The sequence below is a fragment of the Lepisma saccharinum genome, chromosome 24 (genome assembly GCF_977018435.1).
Source record: "Lepisma saccharinum chromosome 24, izLepSacc3.1, whole genome shotgun sequence".
Taxonomy (NCBI): Eukaryota; Metazoa; Arthropoda; class Insecta; order Zygentoma; family Lepismatidae; genus Lepisma; species Lepisma saccharinum.
Window position 1 is genome coordinate 54,357,765 of NC_139252.1, and position 16,251 is coordinate 54,374,015.

General features: G+C 38.3%; 1 protein-coding gene across 1 annotated transcript in view; it reads right to left on the reverse strand.

Moving 5' to 3' along the window:
- Nucleotides 1–16,251, reverse strand: part of Adsl (adenylosuccinate lyase) — a 521,028-nt gene that overhangs the window by 94,844 nt on the left and 409,933 nt on the right. The window lies entirely within an intron of this gene.

Here is a 16,251-nt window from a genome sequence, read left to right on the forward strand (position 1 = left end):
TCAAAATTGAAATTATCGTATTCGCCATTACATCGCATTTATTACACAACGCAACAAAATAAATGTATACAAGGGAAATATCGGTTGTTTCCAAGCCAATACGTGATTCTGGAAGTATCTTCAATGCTGGTCATGGAAATTACATCGATTTCTACCCTTTACATCAGGATTTTTCTGCACGTCACTAAGTTCAATCAACGCACCCTATTATAACATTGAGTATTGGACATTTCGTGAAGGAAATTTTCATGAGGAATTTCGAAAATAAAACTACGTAATCAAAAAGTCGATTCAATTTTCATGCTAATGTGTCATCATGTGAAAGTGGATTAAATGCATACTATAATATTTTATATTCATTTGTGGCTCAAAATTGGAATATTTGTATTGAAGAAAATCAATATTTTACAACCATCAAAACAGAGCCATCTATTGAGGAAATAATACTAGAACTACACATTTTATTGTGAAATTGTGAAAAATCCTGACGTGATGGGAAAACATGGACGCTATTTGCATGATCAGCATTTAAAATACTTCCAGAAGCTATTATTGAAACAGAAATCTTTCTTTTGTTGCGTTATGTAATAAGTGTACTGTAATGACGAATATCATAATTTGATTGTGAAATTGTGAAACATTCTGACGTAATGGGAAAAAATGGATTTCATTTTTGGAATCAGCATGCTAAAATTATTCAGAGACAATAGTTATCTGCGAGACATCGAAACCCATGTCAACCAGTGAAATTGTCATATTCATAATTTACTAGTCGCATCTAAACATCTAATTACGTCCACAACCAGGACAGGAAATGTCCTCCCCTCCGAAAGTACTGTATATGGTAATGATTCTATTAAGTCATTTTTTTTCTATAACCTGGAAAGCAAATGCTTTTCTCAGGGGAGTGTGTGTCTAAGCTGGGCACCCACTATGGCAGAAGCACCATTAAGAAAAATACATGTACCGTAATTAGATGCAAGTTTGTTATTGAGACGGAAACGGCACGAAGCATAAAGGCTAAACTGTACAGTATTCAGTAGCGGCGATTAGAACGGAGAGGGGGGCAAGAGGCAGCAATTGAACACGACCCTTGCCACTTTTTGCCCTGCACCATCGCTTCTTAAGAGTGCCCTGGAGTTTGGCATCAAAAGAGTTTTCCTGCCCCGGCGCGATAGACACCCACCTAGCGACATATCAGGGAACTAGGAATTCTTCTCGGTTGTGTCGTAAACCAGAAGCCAAAGCACAGGCCGTGGGCCAGAGGACCTCCACCCCATGCCTCCCCCTGCCTTCGCCACCCCCTCCCCTCCGTGACCGCTGCGAAAGGCCACCACCTGTTTCATTTCATTCTGGTTCCGGCTTCTTTCAAGATTTCTTCACTTGCAAAATATTCACTGCTGCCTACCAAGAGAAATAAGCTTTCCTTTTCCCGAGTTTTGGTGCACAATCGCCACCACTGACAGTAATACATATTAATGCTTTCCAGTTGCTGAAAGTAACTACTCTCGGAATTGTTAATGTTATACCTGTATCTATGCCTGCACGCATTGTTGCATTTGAACCAATTACCTCATCGTTCGAAACTACAAACGAGCCAAGTTGTTGCTTTCAAATCCTGGCTACAACTCACTTCAACTAGGCTGTATAAGGGGGGGAAAATGAAAATTCAAAAACGTATAGGCGACAAAATTTGCTTCTTGGTCCTGAAATAAGTCGGTCATTTCGGTACATTCTGTCACCATAAGGTACAGTGGGATCCATGAGTATAACCGTGCAAATTGTCCATCACCATGTTCGTGCACGTTATTTGACCTAATAAGAGCTTCAAGAATTAAAAGAAAACTCAAGACAAGCTGTTGACAACTTCTGCACCAGCATACATAAATATCCATCGCTTAAAAACACACAGGATGTAAGAGAAAAATTAATGAAAATAGTCTTGGACAATTTGCACGGTAATACTCATGGATGCCACTGTACATGGTAGCTAGAATTGATCCCTAGGGGAGGGGGCTCACGGTTTATCAGGGGGAGCTTTGTAGACCAAGTCCATTTTCGAAAATTTAACAGTATTAAATGAAGGTAAATTATGTGTGTGTGCGCGGATTGGGGGGGGGGGGTTATCAAGTTAATGTAAAACATAAAATTTAGAAATATAGAAAAAACTAGTATTTGCATGATATCTTCTAAAACATATCTTCAAGTGTTACATAGTTTCATTCCTTAAAACAACACACGATGCAGAATTAAATAGTAATTAAAATAGTGGTGGACAATTTGCGTACCATTATCTTTGCCGTTGACTGTACAAGAAAAAATACACAATATTCAATCATGGTGCCTACAGTACATTCCACCCCTGCCCGAAGCAAAAAAACTCCCCTTCGTTCCAAAAAAATTGGGAGCTGTTGATCTTTTGCGCAGATGTGGAAGGGGCAGCGAAGATACAGATAAAGAAGTTTCCTTTCTAAAGTCTAGAGAATCTTCTGCCTAAACTTCGGCTCATAAACAAGATGAATGAATGTAATAGTTGCTGTCTGCATTTTCCCTTTTTACCAAGGTAGGATTAAAGGGCGGGGCGGAGGGAGCGACCGCCACCTCCGAGGCCCTTGAGGGGGCGTCGTGGGTGACTTCCACCTATGACCTACTAGCTATTTTATTTTTTTACACAGTGAAGTATAACACTCATAGTGCCAATTAAGAAACATACAAGAGCAGAATAGAGAAAACCGAGAGGGCGCCCCACTACCTGAGAGGCGACAGACCCCCAAGGACCTTATTTTATTTCTTTAATAATATGCACGGTTGAAATGCAATAAGACAAATGTTGTGCTATTTTACGGAGAACTAGAGTTATGGGGGAGAAGGAAGTTGAACGGGGAGTGCAGCAAGTGACTAAAATAGGGGAGACGATTGATAGGGGGCGACAACGATAAGGGGTTACGAGAGACAGGGGGGGCGAACAAAGATAAGAAAGACGAAGGAGGGTGGCGACAAAAGGTGGGAGGCGACGAGAAACAGGGCAAACCAAGATTCGAATGACGACAGATAAGGGCGACGAATGATAAGGAAGCGAACAAAGATAAGAAAGACGAAGGGTGGGGGCGACGAACAAAGATAAGAATGACGAAAGATAGAAGCGACAAATTATAAGGGGGCGACGAGAGACAGGGGGAGAACAACGATAAGATAGACGAAGGAGGGGGCAATGAAAGACAGGGAGCAAGCAAAGGTAAGGATTGCGAAGGAAGGTGGAGGAGGACGAAAGATAAGAACGAAATGAACTTTAGGTGAAGGACTAGTATAATATTACTAGGGTGGATGAAAGGAGTCGTGATGTGAAGGGGCTTCAGAAAGGATCAAGAAAATATTCCCGCCAACATTCGACCTCCTCACTCATTTCTCTGATGCTCAGTCAATGTGGAACGGCCGGGGGGGGGGGGAGAGAGAGAGAGAGAGAGAGAGAGAGCAGCTGGCATGTATTCCAGTGCCAAAGGGGCGAACTACAACTATCGATATTAGTAGCTTGCTGCAAGTGAGAAATAAAGGCTTGAGGGGGGGGGGGGCGATCATTCTTCTCCTGCGCTCCTCACAAGCGGTTTTTTTTTTCAGTTATTGATAAATTTGCAAAGTTGGAATGAATTGCGTCAAAGATTGTGGCATTTTATGACATGAGCTACAAGCAGGGTGGCTACAAACAGGCAGAAATGAAATTCCCTGACTTTTCCAGGTTTTCCAGGACAAAATTTACATTTTTCCCTGACAATTACAAACTAAACAAAATCGATGTTTTTGCAAATGGAAATAATAAACTCATACAGATCCACGAATGGATTTGTTTAATACCAATATTATCTTCTATGAAATTGACTTAATTTCTCTATTCTCTATGATTTGAATTCAAACTGCAAAATAGTGAATTTGGAAAATTATTACAATTCACAAGCTACGGAAGGATTACGGAATTTTGTCATACGCAGTAAGTTTAAAATATAATACTTGATTATTTTTAAAGTTACGACTAAATGAGATAAGAGTGAAGAGAGATTGATTAAGAAATACAATTTGTAATTTATCAGTCTCCTTATTCGCGGTATTATATGTTGATATTTCCACTGAGGTTTGGAACCCTCTGCTTGCAATAACCATGAGTGCAGAGCACTCATTTTTCGATGCATAAAGCTACTTCTCTTTTCTCTGTAAAGCAAACAACTTAACTCTTGCATATAAGTGAAACAATTGAATCGAACAAAATAAAGTGTCATATTTCCTTACATTATCAATTGGATTTCTGCTTCAGTACAGTATATCCAAGTGAAGTACTGTGAAACTGACAATATGCAGTTACACCATTAACGCTGACGAAAAGGGTATGTAGGTTATAATCCTCTACGTCTCTTGTTTCCCCTTTAATACCAAAGAAGTGAGACGAGGATTGTCTTATCGGCGCAGTGGATGATCATATATTAGGTACTTAAAGTATACAATTGGAACTTAATATTCGTTAACCCAATATTTATTACAAAACATATTAGTACTTATACTTTCCAAATACAATTAAATCAACAGAAATGTCTATGGATTATCTCCCAGTTAACCTAGTTTAATTTGTCCCATTTGATAGTCAGCAGTCGGTAAGTAAAGGCTACACGAGTCAGAGCAAATCGCAACCCAGCCCAAAACCCCCCACAGCCAACATGACCCGGAGCAATCCACCAAAAAATCTAAACTAAAACAATTTCCTTTTCTTGCACTTTTAAGAACTCAAAATAAATCAATAGACTTTAGGTAAATTACACCCGGCCATGAGGGCCTATAAAGGGCGATAGACTGTAATGCAATATACTCAGCCTGTCCAGCCAGTGTCCAGTACGTCAGAAGTCTCTCGTAGTCGGCAAGGATCTGCCACGCTAAACTTCTCGCTCGACCAGCGCAGAAGCCCAGCCAATGGCAGAACCTTCCAGAGTCACCTGTCTGTTGAGTCTACATCCGTCATTCATGAGCAATATTACACTATGGGCTTACAAGGTATTAGAAATTTAACACAAGGAATTTATAGAATTGCATTGTATAGGTACCTGATTTAGCTAAACACACATTAAAACAGGAAAATACTAATAATAAAAGCTTCTGAAAGTTCATATACGAGGGGCATCCTGAAAAAGCTCCAAATGGTGCCTATACGCAGCACTAGTGGTCGGAGAGCGACACACACACATGCAGGCAGGAAGAAGTGGCATGTAGCTGTAATCTGGTACAGTTGCAATGCAGCCGTTTTACGACAGTTCTAGGTTAAAGATTGCAGCTCTCATACAGTCTCCCACCGACTGCGATGTAGCCTACATTGCACGCTCAGAATTTGGCAGAGAGCCATCAGCAATTGTGCGAGGTGTGCAGACCGGACGTCGTGAGTGATAGTATGGTCAGACGATGGTGCAGACAATTCACGGAAGGCCAATCGAATGTGCACAACTCCATACAGCTGAGTACACACGGCCCTTTGCATCACTTCAGGTGAGAGATCTTGAACCAATCCCTGTACAGCCCTGACCTTGAATGTACCGACTTTCATCTTTGTTTAAATGAAGAGGTTTCTGGCAGGGCAAGGATTTGACAGCTACACTGCGGTAGAGATAGTTCCAGTCTTTGCTGTCAGACACATATACCATGGGCATACAAAATTTAGTGCCATGCTAAAACAAATGCCAGAACAACGGTGGTGATTATGCCGAAAATTAGGTTAGGAAACACTGTTACTAATGCAATAAATTACAGCTGATATTCTTGTTTTATTTATACCTAATCGGCAGACTCTTTGATATATATATATATATTTTTCAAATTGGTGTATTCTCTTATTTTTTTATTTTTTACTATACGGTGTTATTTTTCCCAAAATTCACATTTTCATTTTAGCTCATTTTCTGGCAAATATCCGAAATTATACCTTCATGGTGTTTTAAAATTACTGTTTCAAATTGTACGTCACATGGCTTACGCCTCTTCGTGAGAGTTTGATATCTTGAAAGTTATTTTGGGAAAGTTATTTTCCATACCTCCTTTTTAATTTTAAGGTAAGAATTTTAGATAATTTAATTTTCCCCGTATATACTGAAGGGTGCATAATGATCATAAGTGGCGACGCACCTAAAAAATTTAAATCAATCAATCTCACGTGACAGATACCGATATATTATGGCACCAAAAATTGGCATTATGTTTTTTACTTGTTAGTGTTACGTTCCCCAAAATTCGCGTTTTTGTTTTAGAACATTTATCTGCCAAATATACCGACACTTAATACTCCATTGTGCTTTTAAACTATTATTTTAAATTGTAGGTCACATGGTCTACGTCTTTTCGAGACAGTTTGATATGTTGGAACAGATTTTTGAGGAAGTAAAAGTAAAGTGCTCCCCTGCACTTTTCCATGAAGGTGTATAGGGGTGTGGAGTTAGGGTCCCACACTTTCTTGATCACGGCCAAAGGTGGGGGTGATGTGATCAGCACCACGCTCCTGGCTACATTTATCCCTCAAATTTTCCTCAAAGTACCAGCTTCATATGATGCTGGGTGGGTGTCGGAGCAGTTTGAATAGGTGGAAAACATCCCGGTTCTCCACTGCAGGGGATCGACCCCGGGTCTCTCGCATAGTAGTCAGATGCCCTAACGACTGAGCTCCATTATTACTCGCTCGACAAATTCCGATGATGCGCACTTAGCTTGGTAATTCAAAACATATCTCGTGCGACAAATACGAAGATGTGGCTCCCGTGTGACGGTAGATACGCACTCGATCTCCTGTTAGAACCCTGCCACTTTGCTCTCTGTGATGCAAATGGTTTCGATAGAAGTTAAAAAAATCGTGGGAAATACATGATTTAATGTGGCTGTCGGAATTATTTCACGTACGTATAACTCTATAGTTTACTCTTGAGTAAAATGTTGGAAAACTTGCATGCTCTATGTACACAAACATGGCCTAGAAAAGACAAAAATGTTGGATTTCATGGAATTTTTCGTTGTTTTAGGACATTTCTTTAAAAAAAGGTCGTACTGTCCCGATGATACCATATGGTATCATCGTGCTGATTACGAAATGAATGTGCTTTTTGGACCTTCGTACTCTTATGTTTGGGTGGAAACTCTGACACAGGTCTGGAGCAAACCTGGGAAATTCATATTGATGACCAACCTCTCCCCCTCCGCAACATATCAATGCCACATTTCCGAACAGAGTTTCACATTTTGGCTCCTTATTCAACTTGTATGGCACCCAGGAACATGAAACATGTTTCAATCAATCTCTTTGGAAACGTCCATTCCTTGAAGAGAATACTAAGGTTTGCGCCTTCTCCCCAAAATAGCGGGAGAAGAGGGGCAAACTACAGATTTTTATGTTTTTCTTTCATTGAAATTCGGTGGTCGCACCCCCCAAACCCTTCCTCGGTTCGGCGTTCTGAATTGTACACGGTTGCATGCTCTGATGTTCTAGCTGCAAAACAAAACTTATCCGAAGTAGATTGCTCACATAGTGCCCGAGTTATAACAATTTTCCTCCAAAAATGCAAATTACCTATTTTTCGTAAAAAAATAAAAAAAATCATCACATTTTGGCTTGTTATTCAACTTGTATGGCACCAAAGAACATAAAATATGTTTCATTCTCTTGAGAAATGTCCATTCTTTGAAAAGAACACTAAAGTTTGCGCCTAATCCCCAAAATAGTGGGAGAGGAGGGGGCAAACTCCAGATTTTTTTTCATTGAAATTCGGGGGACGTGCCCCCAAGCCGCCTTCCTCGCTCCGGCGTTCTGAATTGTGCACGGTTGCATGCTCTGATGTTTAAGCTGAAAAACGAAACTTATCCGAAGTAGATTGCTCACATAGTGCCCGAGTTATAACAATTTTCCTCCAAAAATGCAAATTACCTATTTTTCATAAAAAAAATCACATTTTGGCTTATTATTCAACTTGTATGGCACACAAGAAGATGAAATATGTTTCATTCCCTTGAGAAATCTCCATTCTTTGAAAAGAATACTAAAGTTCGCGACCTCTCCCAAAATAGCGAGGCAAGAAGGGGCAAACTACAGATTTTCATGTTGTTTTTTTCCATTGAAGTAGTATGTTTTATGCTATAATGAGCACCACTTATAGGTGTAGATAAGAAGAGGTTATTTGATTAAACAGCCCGATTTGCCCACACTTAAAATTATGCCAAGATCCTCTTATTCCCCAATTCTTCAAGTGTGATATGCTCTTAATCCTCAAGAATTTGAATCCTAGTGTAGAAAAGAAGAGTTCATATGCCCCGATTTGCCTACACTTAAAACAATGTCAAGGGGGGGCATATGCCCCAATCGGCCATGTGTGTACATATTTAAATCTAAAGAATTTTGAATTCTAGTGTAGAAAAGAAGAACTCCCCTCAGACAGATTTGCCCATGTGTGTAAAAGCTACATCTCTCAGTTTGTTGTCCATAAACTTGTCAAAAATATGCCCCCCCTTGATATTGTTTTGGATACACTTAAAAACTAGGGCAAAAAGTCACTCTCACCCACCCACACCCATTTATATTTACTTCCGGTCCGGTAATAAGCAGAGCTCTTCTAGAATTGCTCTGTGACTCTCTCATTTCTTACATCATAAACATATGATTTTTCACCTATGAGAATAACACTACATATGGTGTCATCGGGGAGTGTATCGTGGAATTCACAGATAATTTTAATGTTTGTCCTGTCATTAACCACAACTTGTTTCCTTTTTGAAGTGTTGATGACAAACATGGGTCTCTGTGCTTTGAATTCATCTGGTGTATAATACATGTCAGTATTGCCAGTAGTGACCCTTTTGTATGCTGTAAATGCTTCATATAATTTAAGGAAATCATCCTTGGACATGTCTAAATTATAATTTTCTCTAGGAAATACCTCATTTCTGCCATTTTTAAGATATATGTTCTTGATGTTGCAGTTATCAAATCTACTTGAATTTTTTTCCTGATTATTGTGTCTTCTAGTCTGAAACAGTACCACCACAAAATCAGGCATGTCATATTGTATACTGGAGAATGAATTTGTAGCATCAAACTCATAATAAGTACCAGCGGCAGGCTTCTGTACACATTGATATGTATAAAATTGTAAAGGAACCTGTGGATTTTTTATTATATCTGCTTTGTATTTAAGAGCATAACTGGCTTCATATTCAACAACTGGAATTCTTAGCTCCATAGTCTGAATAATGCATTTGCCTTCATCAGGTAGGGTATTGGGCAAAGCTTCCCCTGTAGAGTTTAATGTGCTGTACCTCATCAAAGCATTATTATCATTGGCAGCTCTTCTAAATGTGATTCTTAAACCACCCTTCCACATAATATCTTTGTAATCTGAGAAGAATCCTGGCAACAGGCGCATTGGGAACAGCACTGTGTGGCTCTTGGATAATATTTTATCACCAGCCTCAAATCCACCTATTTTGTAGTAAGAAGCCTCGGTTTTGGATAATTTTAGTGTGGCCAAAGCTGTGGAGGTAATGCCGGGATAATCCACTCTGTTTATAACAACACCATGCTTTCTGATCTCAATTTCAGAGAACAGATGCGGCACAAAATTATCTACCAATCTTATATTTGAATTTGCCGGATAATCTGTTCCATCGAGCTTTACAACATCAAATTTGATGTATAGATCTGCTCTGTAGGGGTGTATAAAGCCATCCCCTACATCAAGATCAACCTCAATCTCTGTGTTGGGTTGATTTAAATTTGCAAATGTCCTCCTGTTTGGGGGGAATGATTGTAGCTCATAACTCTCAATATTTTCCATTTTTTTTCTATGTATTTTTATTTAAATATTAATCTCTATGATTGCAGTTGTTGTGGCTCCAGCAAAATCAACTAATTCTTCTTTTTCATTAGTGACCATCAATTCAATGTTATCTATTCTATTGTGGCACACAGGAAAATATAATGTTGGGGATGGAGTGTAGATGATGGGCTCCATAAATTCAGAATTAGGTTTAAATGTTGCAATGATCCCAGTTTGTTTGTGAGTGCCTATGCCATTTGATTTGGTGATCATACCCTCAGCCACATTACAGTGAATATTCAGTCTCTATGGCTAAGAATTTAGGTATATTAATAGCAGTGTGTTTGATGGCTGGTTCAAGTTTTGTGTTGTTCTCAAAGCCTAACAGCTCTCCTATAGTACCCAGATCCACTGTTTCTTTAGCAGATACAATCTCTACTCTGTGAGTGACAGAATTTTGAGTTAAAACTATACCTCTGGGTAATTGAGCATTTAGAGTGGACAGATTATATTGCCCTGGAGTGATGACAATTTTTTGATCCCCTACTGCAATTTTGTTGTTGTGGTGTGTAATATTAGGGATCAAGTACATGCCATAAAATGCTCTGAGAGCTATTGTTTTGGGATACACTATGTCATCATGTAATTTGAGTTTCAATATTGAATTTTGGCTGGTGAGATGGAATACCCCGATGATGTTTTAAATACCACAGGGCCTTTTGAAAATTTTCAATTGATGGTTTATTTATTTGAGACATATATCTAAGAACAGATAAACACAAATGTCCACAATTAACATCTTTGAAATTTTGAACACGGGCATTATTGTAATAAAGATTAGCTGAATTTAGATATTTTATTAAATTTTCAGGTGGAACACCTCCAAATGAATCAAACACAAATGCCTCATTTTTTAAATATTTAAGATAACAGATCCAGTGAGTGCCCTGATTTTTGTACTTATCCAAATTAACAATGCCACACTCTTTGTTGAGTGGTTGTTCTGGTAAAGAATCAGACATGTACACACCTCTAAAATTTTTGATGCCCAGTGGCTTGATTAAAGCTTCAATATCTTGGTTTGTAAGCGGCTCTTGTTTTTTTTAAACTTATTCATGGCTCTCTTAACACCTTTGCCTTGTTTCTCCATGGCCAGGTTATGGCGCTTCAATTCATCTAATTCTGCCCTATTCTTCTTGGCATCTATTACTGTTTTTGCTATGGCAGCTGATCCCCCAGCCAAGCTCCCAACAGCCCCAAGTGCTGCTAAGATGGCCGGGATAGTAAATATGAAACCCCCCACATGTGATTTTTTTCTAGATTGTTGTAATTTTTTTAATTGGGGGTACTAAGCAACAATTTCATACCATGGCCCTTGGCAAGACAAGAATTTTTTTTCTTGCACTGCTTTTTGGTTAAAAGGCTATCAATAGTTTTAAGAGATTTAAGACCTGCATAAGGTATTTGATACATAACACCCTTGGCCTTCATTCTAGGTTTATTATATATATATTCACAGCCCCCACCCCAGTTTTTGTTTGGTGTTCATAGCTATGGTGGTCCCCAATGCTGCTATTTTTTCACTTAAAGAAGCATCTTTGCTTACAAATCTACCAAATGCAGCCTCTTCTAATTTCTTGTCTGCAACATGTCTCTTGTCAAGATCAGAATGTGTGTTGTATGCTATGTCATGGTCTCTACAAGCAGCATCTAGGGGATTAACACCAGGATCACCTCTGTTTAATCTATGCTCCAATTTTGTACCGGGACCACAATACTGATAGCCTGGAATGTGTAGTTCAAATGGCAGCTTGTTTATAATGTCATTAACCAAATCCCGGCCCTCAGAAATATTCCAAAATTTAGGTGGTAGAGTATTAATAATTTTTATAAGATATCCAATCCCCTTAGTGTCATTCACTATAAAATTAGACAATTTGGTGCTTATCATGTCCATAATTCCAACCTTTTCATTGTAAAAATTGTGGTTGCCAGCATTTTCCTCCCCAGCTATCACCAATAACCTATCTACAAGTTTCCTGACATCATCAACCCACACAAATTCTTTAGGCAGGGTGTTGTATTGTTTGATTCCACTGCCTGTCTTAATCTGTGACCATATGGGCTTGATTAAGTTGTTATATTTTGCTACACTGCTAGACTTGACTCTTTTTTTGTGTGGGATCATTGTTCTGGTATAGAGCATCTGATTTTATTAATATTTCTTTGTAGTGTTCATAGTCTTGATCTGTATAGTTGCCAGGCCTTTTCCTAGTCATCAGTTCCCACAACCCAGGTATGCCGGGATATTTAACAAAACCACTTTTTTCTCCAAGATGAGATTCTGAATATACAATCAGATCATCTCCCATAAATGTTACTCTGAAATTGCCAATTCTATGTATGATGCTACCATCACGCTCTGTGTCGGCATATAAGCCAAAGACCTCATCTTTGTTGTCTTTAGGTGTGTTTAAATATTTTTGAGCAAGAAGACCCAATTCAATAGGATCCAGAGTAGCTTCAATTCTTCGAGGAGCAACAGGACTAGGTGTATGAATACTGGAAAGTGGGGTGATTGGATAATCTAATATGTTCCTTGCAGCTACAGGTACAAGCTCTGTGATCAAATTTTGATTTTGCTCTGTAACAGTTTTGATATTTTTACCTAATTCACTAATAGCATCAATAATAGGCTGTTCTGTTTGTTTGTGTTGTTCATAAATTCCTCGGTTCTCTGATTTCCATCCCTTAAATCTTTTTACAAGATAATCTCTTAATTTAAGATCATTAATGATTAGCCTTTTCATGGTTATTTATATATGTTTCAATGTCTAGAAAATTGTTGATTTTATTTCTGTATTTGCCACTATTAGGTTTTCTTGTCATATCAATTGTGACAAACCCATAACTGTCCTGGTTCCAGCACCTACTGCAAAACTTGGAAAAATCATTGTAGCTCAAGTCCCCACCTACATATTCATCATGTATGTGTTTGAGGTTGGTATGATCTTGATGAAACACACATATAAAATTGCTGTTGTCTCGGATCAGCTGCTTGGGTATTTTTGAAAAAGTCTGTGCCAGGTAGAAACAATCAATGTTTTTGTGTCGGCCCTGTGTAAAGAAATTTCTAACCTTGTTTTGATTATCCAGTATAATGTCATCAAACACAACAACAGAATTATCGAAACATTCATGGAGTGGCTTAACATCTGGTTCAAAAGTGGCTATATCCAATCCATCATATAGCTTCATCAGCTGCTGATATTTTAATTGTTCCAAGCTCTTAGAGAAGACATACAAGTGCCTGTTTTTCCAGTCTAACCAGTTGGGTGCCAATAAAAAATTATCAATCATTAGTGTAGTTTTACCACAAGCCGATGGCCCAACAATAAGACATCTAATATTTTCAGGCAGCAACTTGCCATTTCTCTTAATCTGCTGTTCAGGTTCTGGCAGCCTCTTTATAACATCCCAGGTGCTCATATTATCACTTTGTCTGCATCGATCCAGCTGTGTTCTGGAAGTCCTAGCCATTTGACAAGTAATTTGTTGCCTTTTCTGCGGATGATTTTTTCTATGAGATATGTGTCAGGCTGTTTAGTTTTGTTGAGTTCTTCTTCATAGAACCGGCCTTTGAGAATTTCTCCTCGGTGGTCTTTTATTATATATGTGTTAAGGGTCCCAGGTTTAATTTGAACCACTGTAAATAATTCAGTGCTCCAGTTTCTTGTAAAGCCTCTTTTGAATAAGTGCTTATATTTGCTGATTCTTACTTGATCACCCACCTTGTATTTGGCCTTTCTTGTTGTTGGCTGGTATCTAGGATAATAAACAGTCCTGATCAATTTTTGCTCATCAGATGAAGTTACTTCAGAGGGTTTCGTGTTGATTGTGGAATGGACCGAGTTGTTATATTTATGTAGAAGTTCTGGAAGAATATTAAGCCATTTATAATTACCTTGCAGAGTGAATTGTTTATACATAAGATTTTTTAGAGTTTTGTTGAATCTCTCTACAATTGAGGCTTTGAGATCACTGTAACTGGAATAATGTTGTATTGACTGGCTTTTAATAAATTGTTGGAACACAGAATTATAAAATTCTTTGCCATTATCTGTTTGCAAATACCGCGGTGATCTTCCACTCTGATTGATGATTGTCCTGAAGGCTTCTGTAACACATTTTCCAGTCTTGGATTTGAGTGGCACAGCCCAGGCAAATTTTGAAAATGTGTCTATTACAGTGAGTAGATACTTGTAGCCCTTGTTGATTTTGTCTAAGTTTTTCAGCTGTCCACTTGCCATCTCAATCAAGTCGCTCTGCCATAAATCATCCATGCCTTTTGTGACTACTGGCAGTCTCTTATAATTATGTCTGGCTTGTCTGTGTAATTCATCTACAATAATTTGTCTAGACATAATATGAAAACAAGAATATTGCAACTATAGGGTGTTCAGCAGCTGATACTACAGGATTTTCTAAATATAATTTGTCCCCTATTTGTATTTTAAATTCCAGAGAGCCATCATCTTCAGCATAAGATGTTTCTAATGTATTGGGATCTGTAAAATCCTCTAACTCTACACTGGTGATTTTTGCTTTGTTATCAGCATTTGTTATTGATAAGGTAGGGTAGTGGTGTGCCTGTGGTTGAAGACAATATTTGATCTTGATTGGTCTCAGTGTGCCCCCAACAAAAAACTGGTAATAAAATTGTGCAGGGGACAGCATATATATTTTGCCACCTGGTGTAAATGGTGAATCATATTCTTTGTTGGGAATGCTGTACAATTCAAGAATTACTGTATGTTTTGGATTCTCGATTATGCCGGTTATTTCTTTTTCTGCTGTAAGCAATCTACTTGTTACAGATTCAAGGTGCTCATTGATGGTCCTAACAACATCATCATGGCCTGGCTTGATTTTTATGTCCACAACAAGTTTTTTGTATTGTTGCACAATTTCTTGTAGCTGGGTGGCAAAAACAGACAGGGCATTTGCTTGATTGGATTCCATGGTCCCTAGCTGTTGCTTGATATTAGCTACAATTTGTTGCAAATTTTCAAGAACTGCCAATTTTGAATTTTGAGCAGTAAGATCATGTACCTGTCTTCTGATATCCTCAAACAGGGCATGCAGTTCATTAATATGTTGATTAGTTGGTAGAGTGGCCACTGTTTGAGTGAGTTGTTTGATCTCTGTCTGGATATTCTTGATATCTTCTGATTTCAATATGGGATTCACAGCTCTCTTAATATTTTTAAGTTCCTGTGATGTTGGCAGATTTGATACAGTATTTTGCAAAGATTCAAGTGCCAATTTCACATTATTTAATTCAGATGCATCAGCCACATTTTGCATAGCATTTTGGAGCAGGGCTATATCTGCCTGAGTGGGTGTTGATTGTTGTAAAATTTCAAGTTTTGTTTGGATATCATCGATCAAGTGATGAAAATGAGATAGCTCAGATTCAGTGTTGAGGTTTTCAAGCTTTGTGATATGTTGCTGGACACTAACAAGTGTGTCTACAATACCAGGCAGGCGGGATTCTAGAGATTCTTGTACATTTGTCAAATCACTTTGCACTGCTGCTATTGTACCCTCAAGATGGGTTATGGTACTTTGAATTTTTCCAAAATCTTCATATGTTTCAAGTTGCAGCTTAATGTTGGCAACACTCCGAGTTATTGCACTCAAAGCATCCGAAGATGGCAAGTTGTTCATAAAATTTTCAAGTGTCTCAATTTTTTCTTTAACCTCGGCTATGGCATTGTTCAAGGGGTCCAGATTAGGTATTTGGAGTGATTGAATCTGTTCTTTTAGAGTGGAAATCACTAGATCAAAATCTTCTTGTGATTTTATGCTTTTGACAATTGTTTGGAGCTGTGCCTGGACATTATTTATCTGCTCTTCCAATTGCTGTTTCAATTGCTCAGAGTTGGTGGCCTGGGTCTTAAATTTGGCTTGAAGAGCTGCTACAGCTTCTTCTAAACTTTGAAAATTATCCAATGTGGCCAAGTCAGTATATTTTTCAAGCAGCAATTTGAGTTCAGAATCAATTTTAAGAAGAGGGTCCATGCATTGTGATTGCAAATTTGTAATTTCTAGTTGAAGACTGGCATTCAGTGTGGTTTGTAAAGCTTGTAAATCACTTCTTAATTTCTTGACTCTGACATCAAGCATCAGAATCTCATCACTGTGATCTTCATGCCTTGTATGGCCAAATATATCATTAGGCATTTTGTTTTAGTGGTTATTTATTATTGAATATCTGATTCTTAATTCTATAAAAAAAGGTATAAGCTTGTCATATGATCCAGGGACCTCAATATGTAAGCAGTCACCAGCAGAAACAGTATATACAGTGCCAGAAATCATGTTTGAGTGCTTAATTCTATAAATATTTCTCCCTACTGAAATCTTGACA